The sequence below is a fragment of the Mirounga angustirostris genome, unplaced genomic scaffold, assembly GCF_029215605.1.
Source record: "Mirounga angustirostris isolate CCGP_5_RB_7025 unplaced genomic scaffold, mMirAng1.0.hap1 SCAF_11, whole genome shotgun sequence".
In the NCBI taxonomy this organism is placed as follows: Eukaryota; Metazoa; Chordata; class Mammalia; order Carnivora; family Phocidae; genus Mirounga; species Mirounga angustirostris.
In genome coordinates this window covers 11458227-11476538 of record NW_026991719.1, presented here as the reverse complement: position 1 = coordinate 11476538, position 18312 = coordinate 11458227, and the positions used below count along the sequence as shown (strand labels likewise).

The 18312-nt window shown below is 40.4% G+C and overlaps 1 long non-coding RNA gene across 1 annotated transcript in view; it reads left to right on the top strand.

The window, feature by feature from the left end:
- Positions 1 to 18312, top strand: part of LOC129045800 (uncharacterized) — a 239935-nt gene that overhangs the window by 192527 nt on the left and 29096 nt on the right. Inside the window, exon 6 of the long non-coding RNA XR_010406040.1 lies at positions 5901 to 6096. This is a non-coding gene — a long non-coding RNA (uncharacterized LOC129045800). The remainder of the gene's footprint in view (positions 1 to 5900; positions 6097 to 18312) is intronic.

The window sequence follows — 18312 nt, the reverse complement described above, 5'->3', positions numbered from 1 at the left end:
TTTGAGTATGGGAATGGGGTACTGGCCACATGGGTAGCTTAGGTGATGGATGGCTATATCCCTAGCCTGAAAGAAACCATGTGCTTTTTCAACTGAACAGCTATGCCAAGTCAGTCACATAGGTGTACAGTAAGGAGTCCCACACATGAGTAGTTCCTTGTTCCAGGATTTGCATGAAAAGGGACTGTGGTGACATAAGCAATGAAATGTATTGAGGACTTTTGTCCTCTGCATAGACTTCCTGTCTCCTTAGCTCAGTAGCTATTTATTGAACACCTGCTATGGGTCACGCATGCACAGAGTAACTGAGCTGCATCTACACATTATGATATGGCATAACAGAGGTGGCACTGGTCCTCTCTCACTGCTTGCCCCAAAGAAGGCCGGCTCCAAGGGTTGATGTCCAATTATGGACATCCTTGAAGGAATTTGCTGGGAGTCACTTGTCTCCAGAAGCACTATTCCCCATCTAACATGAAAAATTTAAGATTGCTTTCATTTCATTTCCAAAGCTTAGGATATCAGTTCTCAAACTTGAGCATGCAGCAGAATCATCTGAAGGACTTGTTGAAACAGATCACTGTGCCTCAGCCACCGAGTTTCAGATTCAGTAGGTCTGGGGTGAAACCCAAGAATTTGCACTTCTAATAAGTTCCCAGTTGATGATAGTGTTGGTCTCAAGCCATTATTTGAGAACCACTGGTGGGGCGTCTGGGTGGCTCAGTCATTAAGCGTCTGCCTTCAGCTCAGGTCATGAGCCCAGGGTCCTGGGATCGAGCCCCGCATCAGGCTCCCTGCTCAGCGGGAAGCCTGCTTCTCCCTCTCCCACTCCCCCTGCTTGTGTTTCCTCTCTCGCTGTGTCTCTTTCTGTCAAATAAATAAATAAATAAAATCTTTAAGAACCACTGGGCCAGGAAATAGCCAGTCCCAAGCAGCCAGAGCCCCCATTATTCTTACCCAAACACTACTCCAAGCTCTCTCAGCTCTTCTGTCCCAAAGGCACTTCCTAAGAAGGCTCATGCACCTCCAAGTTTCACCACCCAAAATGCCCCATTCAAAAAGGAAAAGAGAAGCATCATCAGAAGGAGGAGGTGTTCTATTATTGTTTCATTATTAATTGCAGGAATTGTATCTCCATCTTAATAACAATTTGATGAACACTTACTATATGCCAAACACTGTGCTAGGACTCTGAATAATAATGAGTTAACTTATACTGAGCACTTATCTGGGTGTTACGCTCTAGCTATAGTCATTTAAATAGATGGTTTCATTTGATCCTCACTACAGCTCATTTTACAGGTGAGGAGACTGAGGTATATAGAAACTAATAACTTACCCAGAGACATATGACATATAGCTAGTGAATAGTGGAGCCAAAAATATGAAACCAAGAAAATGTGAGTTCTTAACCATTAAGATATAGTACCTTTCAGAGTCCATAGTCTGAAAAGCAAACTGAGGGTTCTAGAGGGGAGGGGGCTGGGGGATGGATTATCCTGGTGATGGGTATTAAAGAGGGCACGTTCTGCATGGAGTACTGGGTGTTATATGCAAACAATGAATCATGGAACACTACATCAAAAACTAATGATGTAATGTATGGGGATTAACATAACATAATAATAAAAAGAAAGATATAGTACCTTTCAACATATATCTGTATGTCTATCTAAATTTCATTTAATCTTAACAAGAACCCTAAAAAGTAGGCCTTGTTAGCCTCATCTGTAGATGAGGCGACTGAAGTTTAGAGACATTAACAACTTGGCCACAAGGTTAGGGATGGAAGGGAATGCAGGCTAGCTGGCTCCTCAGCACATGCTTCTGACATATATAGGATTATATTGGCCTTAGCAGGTAGGACAGCCATTATCCTCCCGAAGCTCACTGTGTACTCTTGGCTTGGCCAGAGCCCCTCTCCTGAAATGAAAGAGGAAGATGGGTTGGAGCCACCAAAATTCATATCACCTGAACGAGGACGTATCAGTATCAAAGGGCTGGAACAGCTCCTCAAATAGATAGATGGTTGGCCACAATTTCTCTAAGTACCAGGAATTCAGCAGCAGCATCTGTTGGGGGTGGCACTTAGTTTTGGGCCTTTGGTGTTCCAGATTAAGATGATTGCTCTGTAAGGGACTAACTGGATCCACCTTTGGATTCATCAATATTCATGGACTTTCTGAGAGCCCAGAGTGTAACTTACTGCAAAATCCGGCACCTCCCAACACTGCCTCTTTCAGGAAGGAAGTGCTCATTGCTCCAGCTGCTGAAAGAGTTGGTAACTGACAGCTCACCGCTGAATCCCTCTCCAAACATTGCCCTTGGCTAAAGAGAGGTACATCATCCACGGTTATGCTTCCTTGGGGGTTAGGAGGACATCCCCTATCTACTGAATGGTTGATTCAGGGGCTTAAAGGCCCAGCCACCTGGTTATAATTCAGGATATCTCAACTGGGACATCCCAGTTCCAGAGGGCCTAGGGTGACCAACCATCCTGGTTTGCCTGGGACTGAGGGGTTTCCCAAGATGTGAGACTTTAAATGCTAAAACTGGAACAGTCTTAGGCAAACTGGGACAAGCTGAATAATACCCTAAGAGACCCCCTTGTAATGGTCTGAGGCCCATCTTCTCCTTTTGCCCAAGGCTAACTCCTTCCCTTCCCTCACAGGTGATGTTTCCAAGAGCATTTCCCAATAATTTCTTATATGCTAATCCCCATCTCAAAGTCTGCTTTTCAGGCTTTCCCTAAAACCTGAAAGGTTTCCCCTAACACCTGTGACACCAGACTGTAGAGGAGATGCTAGAGGGTACTATCTCCTCCTGTAATTTCTCCTCCTTCCCTTACTTGCTTAAGGACCCATAGGAAGAATCTGGAGAGATGGTGCCAAAGATGATGAACAAAATGAAGCTAACTCGAATTATAGCCAGATGCTGAATTCCAGTATCTCCAGTAGCTTAAATCCATTTGTCAGAGATGAAATCATAATATCTGAAACAGACTGAAGTAAAGCTGACCTGTGCTATAACGAATGCTTCTAAGTTTAATTTGTGGGAAAATCTATTCATATTGAAAGAAATTCTGAAAGACTCTACCCCACAGTCTAGTCAGTCTTTCTGTCTGCCCCTCCCCCCACCCCCGCAAGCTTTTTGCTTTTGTCAGGGCTACTCCCTTTGCCAGAACTTTTAGCTAATAAAAATATGTTTGCTGAGCCTGACTCCCTGAAGCTGGATGCAACATTATTGAATTCTAAATTTTGTGTAACGTGGGCTATAATCAAGGTGGAGATCCTTACCGAAAAATAATTAGCTTTGGGGATAGAAAGCTCAACAGAAGCATAATAATTAAATTGGTTCTCTGTTTTTATTTTATTGGGAACACTAAGCTATATTGATCTCCTTTCAAACCAGATGCTGATTCATGCAGCCGGTTGCAAATCTTTGCTGAAGTGCTTAGGGAAAAAGGGATAAACTTGAGAATTCCACCCTAGTACTCTAATAGATTTTGGAAAATTCCAATACTTGGAGCTTCAATGTGCCTGGGTTGGGGGGCTGAACTCCTCCAAGTGGAATGACTCAAGTGGAAGATGCTGGTCCTTTAAATATCTGGTGGGTCTCCCAAAATGGAGGGAAAATCTAAGAGAACAGAATGTGTGTAGAGTTTCAGTTTTGCAAGATGAAAAAGTTCCAGAGATCTGTTACACAACAGTGAATATGATTAAATACTACTGAACTGTACAGTTAAAATAGGTTAAAAGGCTCTAGTGAGGAGATCTAGGCCAAGCCTGAAGTAGCAGATGACCTACTTACTGGTTCTGCTTATAGCTCAGACCTGATCCTAACAGGAGGCCTGAGGAGAAACCGTGGAATTCCGAATGGCTCCCACTCTCTCTAGATGATTCTCCCAGGCCCACTCTTCTTCCTAATATTCTGACCTTCAGACCTTGATTGCCAAGAGTATATCTCAACTGTTACTGTTCTGTTTTCATCTCTCAGGACCACCCTGCTCCTGTGCACCCCACTGAATGTGCCCCCTCCCTGTCTAATGGCCTTTTCTTGGCCTGGCATTTACCTTGTGTTGGATTCCCTGTGTCCATCTATATACTGAGCTAGAGGCTACCAGCAGCTCATGCTTTCCTGGCCTTTCAGAAGGGGGTTCTCTGCCTGAAATGTCCCCCTCTCATCCCCAGGAAGTTAGACATACCCTCTATTTCATTCCCAAAGCCCCATTTGGACCCTGGCCATGTTCCGTTATAATTTTGTGTTCACATTATATCCGCTCACATTTTTGTCTCCCCAGCTAATACCAAACTGTGAGCAAGCTGAGGGCTGCAACTCATATGTAGCTGACTAGAAAGCTATTTTATTTTTATTTCTATGATAACACAAGTAGTTAATTTTTAATTTCACAGTTTTTGACAATACTGATAAAAATGAGTTCATTCTGAGAAAGAATCTGGTTGGAGAGAAAAAGATTTTATTGATCGAGTACTTATCAATTTTAGAAGTCATTGTTCTGATTTTTTTTTTTAAAGATTTTATTTATGTATTTGACAGAGAGAGACACAGTGAGAGAGGGAACACAAGCAGTGGGAGTGGGAGAGGGAGAAGCAGGCCTCCCGTGGAGCAGGGAGCCCGATGCAGGGCTCGATCCCAGGACCCCGGGATCACGACCCGAGCCAAAGGCAGATGCCCAACGACTGAGCCACCCAGGCGCCCCGTTGTTCTGATTTTATATATAAGAGTCTAAAAGTTATTAAATGATTGCTGTGAGGTAATTTTATTGATTGTGCCAAGCGAAAAGTATAATAGTCTTCCAGCATTTATCTACTATGGAAAATCAGTCTTCTAAAAAATAAAAGGCTTGTGTTGGATTACTACATTATATACCTGAAGCTAATATAAAACTGTATCTTATATGAGTTCTAGCAGTTTTATGATAGTGACTTATTTATAACTGAAAGCAAAACATACTATCCAATAGTTCATTCAATATGATGTCTTCTTAATAAAGAAAATGGCATATTTAAAAAAATTATATCTTACTAATTGGAATTAAAATAAAAACTTTAAAAAATAAAAAATAAAAGGCTGGTGTTAGTGTAAATAAATTGGCTGTGGCACAAAATGATTTCTTTTACTGTCAACGTGCTTTATCCAGTCTCCTTTTTATTTATGTCACTCTTAACTAAATGCACTTCTCAAAAGAAAACAAAAAACAAATCTATTTGCTGTCACCTTCTTTTAGCTAATTGTTGACATGAAAGCTGTCAATTCCAAAGAGAGCTAAAGCTTAACATTTCAAAGAGTAGAGAATGAACTAGGGAGAGCATAAGATTTTTTTTAACTTCTACATTTATCAAAGTTATATTTCTATGTGCGAAGTTATAATATGCATAACATGCACGTGTTTACAGACTTATATAAAAACCACGTCTGCCTTGCCGTTTGCCCCCTTCCAGAGAAAATCACTTTCTCCTCTTCTAATTTATTTTTATTTAACTAGTCTATTTCTCTAAATAAAATGTTTCTCTTAATAATTGCTGCTTCTTATTTTTTCAGCTCAGGCATAATTAATTGACTTCCTACTGTGGAAAATGAGCATTTAACATCCTCCCCTCTCCTCAGTGTTCCTATATCTTAATTCCAGTTAGATCAATATTGTTCTTTACCTTTTTATGGCTATATAAATACTGTATGTGGGTGTGCTTTGTAGTCAAATATGATTACTTTTCCTTTTAATCACCTTTGATTCTCTTGTGATTAATAATTACCTCATGTTTGCTACATACTGAACATTAAACATTAATTAAATTCCGTATTTTCTGGCAAGTGTCTGAATCTCCTTTCAAGAGGTCCAGTCACATCAACTGTTTTTGTGATGTTCATTTTTCTTTTAGAAATACCTCCCAGTGCTTTTCCATCTGTGCTACTCTGGATACGTTGCCGTCTTTGCCTTTGCCAATGTGAGCCATGCAACCATGCTGAAGAACATCTTTACCTCTCTCCTGTGTTGGATCTCCTGGGTCCTGTATTCAGGGATTTCTTCATTGGTAAAGCACACCCTGCAGTGGTGCCCTAATAGAGTACGCAATGGTAAGTTTTTTAAAACCTTATATGTCTTCCTAATTGACTGATAATTTGGTTCAGTATAGAATTCTAGGTTGGAAATCATTTTTAAAGCATTGTTCCATTTTCTTCTCACTTCCAGCAATGTTGTTGAGAAGTCTAAAATTATCCCAATTCCTGATCATTAGTATATGACCTATTTATATTATCTCCATCTCTCTCTATTTATATATCTCTCTTTCTCTATCTCTATCTCTCTTGACTTGTATGTAGGACCTTTTAAACCCAGGATCCTGAATTTCTTGATGATGGGTCCTAGTGTGTGTTTATTTTTATCTGTTGCCCTGTTTGCTTTGTGAGTTTTTTAAAATTTGGAAACATATCCCTTTGATCCTGAACATTTTCTTGAATTATTTTATTGATGATTTTTGCCTGTCTATTTTTTTCTTTTTTCTCTTTTGGAGCACCTGTTACTTGGATTTTGGACATACTGGACTGGTTCTTTAATTTTCCTTTCTCTCTGATTTTTCTATCTCTTTATTTTTTTAAGTTACTTTCTGGAAGAGTTTTGGAAATATATCTCCTTATCCAGCTATTGAGGTTTTCATTTGTGCTACCATTAAAAAAAAATTTAAGAGGCATAGTCATCTTCTGAATGTTCCTTTTTAATAATACCCTGTTCTTCTTTCATGCTTGCACTATTTTCTCTGGTGAGATTAAGGATAAACTTTTAAGGTTTCCATTTTTTTAATTGTCTTCTCCCTACCTAGGTACTGTAACCTCTAACTCGTTTTTTCTCTGATGGGTTCTTTTTGGTTTCAATATTTTATATTAGAGGCTTTCCTCAGATACCTGGAATTCTTGGTGTCTGCTCCTGTTTAAGAGTGTGGGATTAAATATCTAATTGGCAGCTCTGGCCAATCAGAGTCCCCCATCTCCCTGGCTGAGTGATTAGCTCAGGAATGAGCATATTCCTGACACAGGTCACAGGTCAGTTTAATAAGTATCTTCCTTTGATGTTTTAAAAAAAACTACTTCCCATTCCTGGTGTTACTAAGCTAGCAGGACATGGACTTACTGGTGTCATCTTGACCAATGCATGGGAAGAACTTTCAAGAGATGGAGAGACAGACAGAATGTAGATAACATCTCTTAAAGCCCTGAATTTGATTAATTACTTAACTTCTCCATACCTTCAGCCACTATAGACCCCTGGGTTTTTTTTCTGCTTAAATTATTTTGAGTTGGGTTTCTATGATTTAAACTTAAAGTTTTTTTGACAGATACATTTCACCATGTTTCTATGTCTGATTAAAAATAATATAATTTGTGCCACCTACAAATGCAAAGGGTTATCAACTATTGATCATTTCCTTCAGCTTTCTCAAAATGGCTTATATGTCCTGTGAGTACCAATGTGTCATCCAGTCCAATATATAGTGACATTGAGAATGGGGGAATGGGCCATAAAAATATCATCTACAAGTAACAGTGATGATAAATTCACGTTTTCTCTGAGGGCTATCTCCTCTCCTTCAAAGCTCTCATTCAGTTCCAGGCTACTTAAATATGGAGAAATTGTGTCAAAGGTTGTTCTAGGATTTCTTATTTTTCACTTTCATTGATTTCCTCCTGATAGTCTAGGTATTATATCTCCTCTTTGGAGTTTTCTGTACTTAGCTTGTTTGTGATAGTGATGTGAACATCCCTTATTCATAATGCCCTTGTTTCCCAGATGCACCTATTCTTTTTTTTTTTTTTTAAGATTTTATTTATTTGACAGAGAGAGACACAGCGAGAGAGGGAACACAAGCAGGGGGAGTGGGAAAGGGAGGAGCAGGCTTCCCGTTGAGCAGGGAGTCCAATGCGGGGCTTGATCCCAGGACCCTGGGACCACGACCTGAGCCGAAGGCAGATGCTCAACGACTGAGCCACCCAAGCGCCCCAAGATGCACCTATTCTTAATCTTGAAATTTTTACACAACCATTTTAAGACTCAGATTGCTTACGCAATTTCTGGTTACTCTTTTTAGCAGGTGGGAAATAACTTCTCAATTTGAATGCTACGTCTATTATTTAGCAAATTCTGGTTTAGATTCCTCTAACATAAATGAGAATTTAGAATACCATAATGATACTTGCTTTTTTCTTAAGCCATGGCTGAATGTAAAATGCCCTTTAGCTTTTCAGTGTTTCTAAAGATAGCTCTCATAAACTTCACATTCCTGCAAAATCAGGTTGCTTTGGAAAGCAGATACAACTCTGTGTCTCACACTGCTGTATCCATAGGGCCTGATGCATTTTCTATGTCCATAAAAAGAAGCCACAGAATAATGACTAATTTTACTAGGAAACAGTTTTGCCTGTCAAAAATACTTTTAGAGATTTGGTAATCAATGTGCCTAATTTTGAAAACATTGGGAAAATGGTTTATCATATTTATTAGTCAGTTCCATCACACATGCGCCTCTGGGCATGCTTACAGGATACTAGGGCTGGAAGAGAGAGAAAATCATTCATCGAGTTTCATGCTCTATAGTATTATAAAAGCAAGAAATAGGCTCTTATCTCAGAACCAAGAGCTGCTTGTGGGGCCTGAATTTTAAAATAAGGAGTGGGGTGTTCCCCAAGAGAGACAATACATTTGGAGGCTCTAGAGAGAAGAACCAGGTATCCTTCAAACATAATCACTTGATCATTAAGGCCTCCAAAGGACTCTTCAATCCTTGCCTATCTTTCCTCCTACCCCCCTCTTTTTCTATGGGATCCATGATTTTATCCCAGTTTTCTTTTTTTACCTTTTGTTAATTTTTCCATTTTGAATATTTCTACTTGCTTTCTCTCCCAAAATATGGCTCTACAGCTAAACACAGTCTGATTATTTTTTTCTTTGAGTCTTGTTTAATTTTAAAATACTTGCTAGCTTTTCAGTCGTTTGATCTGGTGGCAAGTACAGTATGCATCTTAATTTAAGGACAACTTGCTATTATCACTACAGTGAAACAGATAAGGAATGATACATAAGCACATACACACATTTAATAATTGAGACAGACTCCAGTCTAAAAGTTTCCATTACCTTTTCTCAAGGATTCTGGAAAGTATCTCTCCCCACTTGGACAATATCCAGAAGGTAGAACAATGAGACATTTAAAAAAATCCATACCTCCTTCTTCCTCTAGCTCGTAGAAAGATTGTTAGAGTGTGATCTACAAAACAACGTCAAATTCCTTATCTTTAGAAAACAAAATGTCCCCATGGAGTCTGGCTGTACAAAAGAAGCAGGTTCAGGGACGCCTGGGCGGCTCAGTCAGTTAAGCATCCAATTCTTGGTTTTGGCTCAGGTCATGATCTCAAGGTTGTGGGATCAAGCCCCACCTGGGGCTCTGTGCTCAGCGTGGAGACTGCTTGGGATTCTCCCTCTCCCTCTGCCCCTCTCCCTGGTCATGCTCTCTCTCTCTGAAATAAATAAATAAATAAATAAAATATTTTTAAAGAAAAGAAGCAGGTTTGGGGTGCCTGGGTGGCTCAGTCGTTAAGCATTTGCCTTCAGCTCAGGTCATGGTCCCAGGGTCCTGTGATCGAGCCCCGCATCGGGCTCCCTGCTCGGTGGGAAGCCCGCTTCTCCCTCTCCCACTCCCCTGCTTATGTTCCCTCTCTCGCTGTGTCTCTCTCTGTCAAATAAATAAATAAATAAATCTTTAAATAAAATAAAATAAAAAAATAAAAAAAGAAGCAGGTTCATCCACATCACATTGTTCTTATTTTTCCTAGTGGCCCAAAGGCAGAGGGTTTCTAGTTCATGATCATGAGGCTACAATTCTAAAAATATGTTTTCCTTGAAGTGACCATGTGGTGCTTAATAAGAGCGATAGCCTTGACATCAAGAGGCTATGTTTCTAGATTTATAAAATTTAGATTATATCATTTTAAGGTCTTTTCCAGCTGTAATATTTTATGTTGTGTATCAATATAGCTGTGCCCTCTTGGAAGAATTTTCTCTCTTTTTGTTCTTTTCATTTTTGAAAGAAAATGCCTTATTTTGTGAAAAGATCTTTGTGAAACCCCCACTTTATAGAATATGATAAGTCCCTGTCCTTCAATCCCTCCATTATACCTCTCTCCTTCCGGGGATAGTGAGAAGGTTAAATCGACTAAACCTTATAATTCTAAGCTTTCTTGGCTTAATATTATTACATGGGGTTAAGAACTCTGAACAGCTCTATAGACACTCTCTCATCTTGTTTTTCCAAGAGGATTTTATTCTTGACCTTCAAGAGTTGAAATAATTTGAAGATAAAATGTTGAGGATTTTGTAGTAACTATTTCTCTACACCACAAATGGTTTTCCTCAGCACAGAGCTTTCATTAGGGAACTTCCAGTATAATGGTGAACATCCTCACAGACAAACATTTTGACTTTCACTCTTGGGATGGTGTACGGGGAGACATGAGCTGGATTTATGTTTCAATATTAGATAAGTTCTGCTAGACATTTTTTTCCTTGAGGTTAAAACCACTCTAACCTGGGCGCTTGAGTTTTATTCTTCTCTGAAATCACTCTCATAACCAGTTTATTGAGAAGAGGGTATAAAAATGATTGGATTTATTTTTCCTTCAATCACTACTTTCAGCCATGTGCTATCATATCTCCCTTTTATGGAAGATAGTGAATCACTTAATGCATATCTTGGAAGATTCCACTACCTTCTGGTGGCTTTCAGTTACTTCAAGACCAGCCCAGGTTAAAACTTCAATCTCAGACTTGATTTATAACTCATTTCCTCCATTGCCCACAACATAAGTTTAAGCTGGGACAATGACTGCCGCTAGTGGGAAGAGCTTAATGAGCTCTGAAACATGGTTTTTCCCACTCCACTTCCACAACTAACTCTAGAGAAAGGCAGGCAGGAAAGACAAGGAAGAAGACAAGTGCCTCTTGACTTAAAGTGGCTGTTGTCATAGTGTCCCTGGCTAACACTCTCGGATCGTTGATTCCTCTGTGGCAAACATCTGAAGAAGCCACATATTGACTCTCTGGTGAAGTGAGTTTGAGGCTATAAACTCTTAGGGATGGAGGATTTAAAAGGGTCTCTTTGCTGCTGCCTAAGCCCCTGAAGATGCTGAGAGGTTTAGCTTTGGCCCCTTCCAGCCTCTCCTCAGCTCCCATAGCTTCTTGTTCCAGAGATTGTCTCATTGAGAAGGTAGCCTTCTTGGGTGGAATATCAACAAGATAGATCAAATTCACTTAGCATGGGTCCCCAGAAGCATACTCTCAGACAAGAAGTGCAGAAAAGGAGTTGGGTAGTGAGGCAGAAAAGGGAAGACAGCCAGTAAAGAGTATATTAGAAAGCAAGTTACCCCCTCAGGTAGCTGGAGCTAAGTTCCCTGGGAAACTCTGGGAGCTAGATTAGAATGTGGGTCTTAGAGTTATCTTGCCTGAGGGGCAAGGGAGAGGAGCGTTATATAGCGGTCCCTTCAGTCATTGGTTGAGGGTTACTCTCAAGGATGTAAACTGCTCAGCATGTTTGGCCTGTGAAAAAGCTCTTGGAGACACAGATGCTGGGAGTTGGTATTTCCCTTCATGGAGCCATCTCCAATCTCACACCCTCAGGTCTACTGTTGGCCAGGGCTGCGTTGTTTTAGGCTGCAGATCTGTGGGGGTACCTGGAGAAGTTCTGTAATACATGCCTTATTCCCTGACTCAGGCTAGAGGAGCAGTAGGTTTGTGGGCACATTGTCCTCATGGTGGGAGTTGGAGACTCACAGAGGGGTGAGAGGAAGCACTCAGGGCTTCTTAAAGCCTAGCCTTTGAACTCCCTCTCTGTCACTTCTGCCCTACTCTTTCAGTGGTCAAGTTCAACATCCATAGGGGGATGGAGAAAATACTATTTCTCCCCTGAAAATAGAGCAGGGGGCAAGGGAAGTGAAGATTTGGTAAACAATAATGTCATCTACCACACATGGTCTTCAAGCATGGAAAAAAATTTAAGAGTCTCAAAATGGATAGTAACAAATGTCTAGAGAGAACAAAGAAATGGCTACTGCATTTGGTGGTTAAAGAAATTGACTACTTTCAAGTACATATCTTCGCCAGAACTGAGGAGAACAAAATAAGACTTTAGGTAGTGATTACAATTTTTAAAATAATAATAATTTATTAATAAATAATACATACTTATGTAATAGTACCTATATTATAATAATTAATTTATGAGTTCTAGTAAAATATTAAAAAGTAATAACTGAGACAGCTGGTGTGTGCAACTCAGTTTCTGAGAGCTTGGCAGTGAGAAAAATGAGAAGGTTGAACAAGAGCCAGAGAAGAGAGTCAGAAAATATCATAGGAAAAACATGTGACTCTTTGATGGAACAGAAGAAAAAACATTATGAAGACAAAAAGAGAGGGTTTAACTACAAAAGAAAATTTCCTCAGGAGGCGAGAGTTCATTCTGCCAAAGAAAACTCTAAGGCCAAAAAGAAGAGAATGCCAAATTTGGCGAGCAACCTCAAAAAGAAGAAAAAAAAAAAAAAACCTTTTCTGGGAACTTTTTGGGAAGATTCCAAACTAATTGTTAGTTAAAATAATTATTAACTGTGTTAATTTTGTCATGGAATGAATATCTGGAAGTTTTCACTCCCTTCATTTTCAGTGTTCTTTTCTCCTACACTCTTAATTTGACAAATCAAGTCCTGAAATAAGAATAAAAATAATAAGTGTGGTAGGCTGAATAATGGCCCCCAAAGGCATTCACATCCTAGTCCCTGGAAGCTATGAACGTGTTATGTTAAAAAGGGATTTTGCAGGTATAATTAAGTTAAGGCTCTTGAGTTGGCAGATTATCCTGGATTATATAAGCAGACTCAGTGTAATCACAAGAGTCCTATAGGAGGGAGGCAGGAGGCTCAGAGTGGTAGTAAGAAGACAGGCAATGTGAAGAAGGAAGCAAAGATGGGAATGAGGCAGCCAGGAGCCAAGGGATGAGGACAGACCTCCAGAAGCTGTAGGAAGCAAGGAATAGATTCTTTCCTGGAACCTCCAGAAGGGTCCATCCCTGCTAACACCTTAACTTTAGCGCCTTAAGACTCATTTCAGACTTCTGATCTCCAGAACTGTAAGGTAATAAATTTGTGTTGTTTTGAGCCAGTACATTGTGCTAATTTGTTACAGCAGCAAAAGGAAACGAATATAGTAAGTGACAATTACTGGGTGCTCCCTGTGTGCCAGGCACAGTGCTGAGTGCGATGAGGTGCCCTGTTTCCTTACCCCATGTTACAGTGTGGGAACTTGCTGCCAGCTACACAGCTGCTATGTGCTGGGAGTCATGACTCACACCCAGGCCTCAGAGCCCATGCTGTTCCCATTGTGTTAAAAGTTAGGGATCTGGGGCACCTGGGTGGCTCAGTCGTTAAACGTCTGCCTTCAGCTCGGGTCGTGATCTCAGGGTCCTGGGATGGAGCCCCACATCAGGTTCCCTGCTCAGCGGGGAACCTGCTTCTCCCTCTCCCACTCCCCCTGCTTGTGTTCCCTCTCTCACTGTGTCTCCCTCTGTCAAATAAATAAAATCTTAAAAAAAGTTCGGGATCTACCATTCTCCACTAGAAGTCACTAGAGCTTCTTAGAGAAATTGCTGATTCTAGACTGGAACAGGAAAGACAAGGTAAGACAAGATGAGCCTTGGAGTATCTTGTAGTCCAGAAAGCAAGAAGTATTAAAAAAAAAAAAAAAAACAAGAGGAGAGGGGCAAGTCAAAGAGACACAGGAGCCAACCTGAACATGCTCCCAATAGTCAAAACTGGAACAATTTGAGCAACAAAATAAAGTCATACTGGATTATAACCCAAAGTAGAAAATAAATAGCCATGCATCCATACTGATATAAATAAATGATAAAAATAAGCAATGAGAGAAAGGACCTACGTTCCTCACAAAAGAGTTCTAAGTAATATATTTAGATACCTACCCCCACCCCCACCCCAGTTTGGACTAAGTTTAGTGACTTGTCCTAATGAATAGAGAATGAAAAGGGAAAAGTAGTAACTTTTCAGCGGAGAAATGTAGCAGACAGCACTTTTCCAAATAGTCAAGATTAATATCACCAGTGATAAGTCATGTGGACATCACGTTTCTCCTGATGTGATGTGATGAAAAGGGCACTTCACCTCTCTGTTTTTTTTCCCTCCAAAATCTGTATCTCCAGCCCAAATCATGAAAAAACATCACATAAACTCAAATTGAGGAAGATTCTACACAATATCTAACCAGTAGTCTTCAAAACTGTTAAGATTAAGGAAACTGTGAGAAACTGTCACAGACCAGAGAGCCTAAGGAGACCTAACAACTAAATGCAATGTGGTATATACTGGATGAGATCCTTGAACACCAAAAGGACATTAGTGGAAAAATATAGAACACTGTGGTTTTGTTTATTATTCTTTAAAACAGCAATGACAATTTGATGGAGTAGATTACCCTTTCCCATATGTCACAGGACCCCAAGAAGTAAAGGAAGACAGGTTTTATTGTCTTCATTTTACTGTATCATTCAATGCTCACAATTTATTGGGCCCAGTCCTAAACAGATTAGAGATAATATCATGTACCCCGTTTAATCCCTGTATCGGCCCCATGGAGCAGTTACTATTTCCATCCTCATTTTCCAGAGGAGGATACTGAGGCACAGAGAGGTTAATTGACTTGCTCAACTTAACACAGCCACTAAACAGGGGAGCCTGACTTTGAGCAGAGATGTTTGGCTCCAGGTCTTGCCCCTAACCACTAAGCTATAGTGCCTTAGGTTTTTGGGGTCAAAGAGGCTAAATGATTGGCTCAAAATCATAAAACCAGTTGTTCAGAACTGAGACCACCATTGAGATCTCCTCATTCCCAGTCCACCATTTGCCCCTATTTCTAGACACCACCACCCACTTGGTTTTCCTTTCCCAAAGCACAATGAAATTAGAATTTCAGGAGCCAATCTGAATATGCTCTTAATGGCCGAAACAGGAACAATTTAAGCAACAAAATAAAGTAGTATTGGATTAAAACCCAAAATGTAAAATAAATGGTCTTTCATCCAAACTGAATGATATAAGTATATGATTGAATATATAAGTGTAAGTATATGATTGAATATATAGATAGAGGAGAAAGGAATTCTTTGACTTTCACTCTATCTTAACAACCCAAAACAGGTAAGAAGTCTCAATGACGTAGATTTGTGGTCCCAGGTTGAAAGCTGAATAGAGAGAAAAATTTTGTCACTGGTTTAGTTTCCTGACAGGATTCTGATGATTGTTTCAGAGCTGATGTCACTTCAAAATTTCTTAAGCCTGGTGGATATTATCTTGACAGTTCTTGACCTTTTTTAATCCTTGAGGTTTAACTTTATTTACACTGACTTTATATCTAATATCTTTTGGCACCCTTTGGAGTGTTACTTCAGTATATGTTCTCTGTAGTTGGACAGTAATGTTGATTGGCATCGGTTGTTGTCTTCAAAATAGTTGGTTTTAAAAGAGAAGGATGGGGGCGCCTGGGTGGCTCAGTCGTTAAGCGTCTGCCTTCGGCTCAGGTCATGATCCCAGGGTCCTGGGATCGAGCCCCGCATCGTGCTCCTTGCTCCGCGGGGAACCTGTTTCTCCCTCTCCCGCTCCCCCTGCTTGTGTTCCCTCTCTCGCTGTCTCTCTCTCTCTCTGTCAAATAAATAAATAAAATCTTTTTTAAAAAATAAAAAAAAAAAAGAGAATGACTTTTAAGACTTACAGACTTTAGGGATGCTTTTATGACGTTTTCAACTTTTGAAACTCTCTTTCCGGAAGTAGTATTCAGATTGAATCTGAAGGAGAATGGAGAGGACTAACTGTGATCATATTTTCTTTAAAACTATGTCAATATTGGGCGCCTGGGTGGCTCAGTGGGTTGAGCGTCTGCCTTCAGCTCAGGTCATGATTCCAAGGTCCAGGGATTGAGTCCCATGTGGGGCTCCCCACTCAGCAGGGAGTCTGCTTCTCCCTCTCCCTCTGCCCCTCCCCCGGCTTGTGCTCTCTCTCTCTCTCTCTCTCTCTCTCTCAAATAAATAAATAAATAAGTCAATATCTCACAGATTCTTGGATTCTCATGGAAAGGGGGATGAAAACTCTTTAATTCATAAAATTACCAGTTGGATTCATGAATCAATTGTACTCTGGTTTGAAATAATAAAACCAAGGAAAAGCATTTCCAAATTTATTTATTTATTTATTTTTATTTATTTTTTTAAAAGATTTTATTTATTTATTTGAGAGAGAGAGAATGAGAGAGAGCAAGCACATGAGAGGGGGGAGGGTCAGAGGGAGAAGCAGACTCCCTGCCGAGCAGGGAGCCCGATGCGGGACTCGATCCAGGGACTCCAGGATCATGACCTGAGCCGAAGGCAGTCGCTTAACCACCTGAGCCACCCAGGCGCCCCAAATTTATTTTTTTTTTAAAGATTTTATTTATTTGACAGAGAGACACAGCAAGAGAGGGAACACAAGCAGGGGGAGTGGGAGAGGGAGAAACAGGTTCCCCGCGGAGCAGGGAGCCCGATGTGGGGCTCGATCCCAGGACCCTGGGATCATGACCTGAGCCGAAGGCAGACGCTTAACGACTGAGCCACCCAGGCGCCCCAAGCAGTTCCAAATTTAGTAGCAATTGTGATAACACATAAAATTTGTAAAGGGCATTTCCGTTTCCAAAGTGCTCTTACTCAAGTTTTCTCTCTGGAGTCTCACAAAACTCAGTTAGATTGGTATTTTATTACCTGTCTGTTATAAGTGAAGAAATTGAGGTTGGACCCAGGTTCACTCAGCTAATTGTGGGCTAAACTGAGATTCCATCATTTCATGTGACCTTGAGTCCTTAAAAAGAAAGGATTGGAGTAGGGAAAACTCTTGTCAGTATGTCAATAATCATTGCTTTGATAAGGACTACATATTAATTGATTCTTCCTAGATATGCCACTTCCATCAAAATGACAACAAAACACATTCACTAGTTTATCAGAGTAATAGAAGATGAAAGAAGATCAATACTAATAGTGACCATTTATTATAATCTTACCACCTTTCAGAAGCTGGAAGTGAAAAAGTCATTGTGAGGCAAAAGTCTCCCATAACCTGGTGAGATAATAGATCAAATCTCTCAAGGATAAGTTTTTTTAAAAAAAGAAAAGACCACAGTGCCTTAAAAGGGCCTCGCACAAAAATTTGTATTCAATTTTTTTTTTATTAACCAGCATAAGTAATAGTCACTGGTTTATTTGGAGAGGTTTCTCTTTTCTTGGCAGAGAAACAATATAAATTAAGTCAGTTTGGTCACCATAGGCTTAGTTCTATCTGAGAAAACCTCGCCTAGATGAGGTCTGCAACCTCCTTCATCTTGGGGACCACCAACAGGACTTCGCAGGAGTCTTGGGGAGCTGTGAGCAGGAAGCCTCCTGCAGGCAGAAAACTGGCAAATTGATCCTGCATAAATTCCTATATGGCTTCCCACTGCTCTTACCGTGGCTTTCCTGGCCCTAGCACAGTCTGTCCCCAGGAAGCCCCCCAACTCTATCTCTTGCCTTTGCACATGCTGTTCCTTTTGAATGGCACACTCCTTCCCACTCTTTGTATGGCTAATGCTCACTTATCCTCAGGTCTCATTGTAGGGGTTCCTTCCCCTAACTCCCCAAATCCAGGTAAGGAGTCCCCTCAAGTGCTCCAGAGCGCCCCCTAGTTTCCCTCTCGTAGCACTCACCACTTTGTACCACAGTCCCTCACTGGAATGTCAGCTTCTTGAAGGCAGTGACTCATCTGTTTTCTTCCTTGTTTTATTTCTTTTGCCAGCGAGACCTGGCCCTTGGCAGGTGCTGAGCAAATATCTGTTGACTGAATGAAGCAAAACAAGGAAGCAGAAGAGGAAAGAGAAGAAAGGGATGAGAGAGAGAGAATTGCTTTTGAAGGAGCAGAGTGAACTGTCCATAGCAATAATGTCCCACGTTTGAGTGACATCACTGGTTTCTACGCAGAAGCTATATCATGACATAGCCTTCTTTTCCTGCTTGCAAATTACGAAGATTACATACCTTCAGTTTTCTTCAGCAACAGATAAGCAGACAATGAGATCCAACCAACAACAGAAGTAACAATTGCACCTTGCATTTTTATGCCATTTTACAACTTTTATTTTTTTAAAGATTTTATTTACTTATTCATGAGAGACAGAGAGAGAGGTAGGCA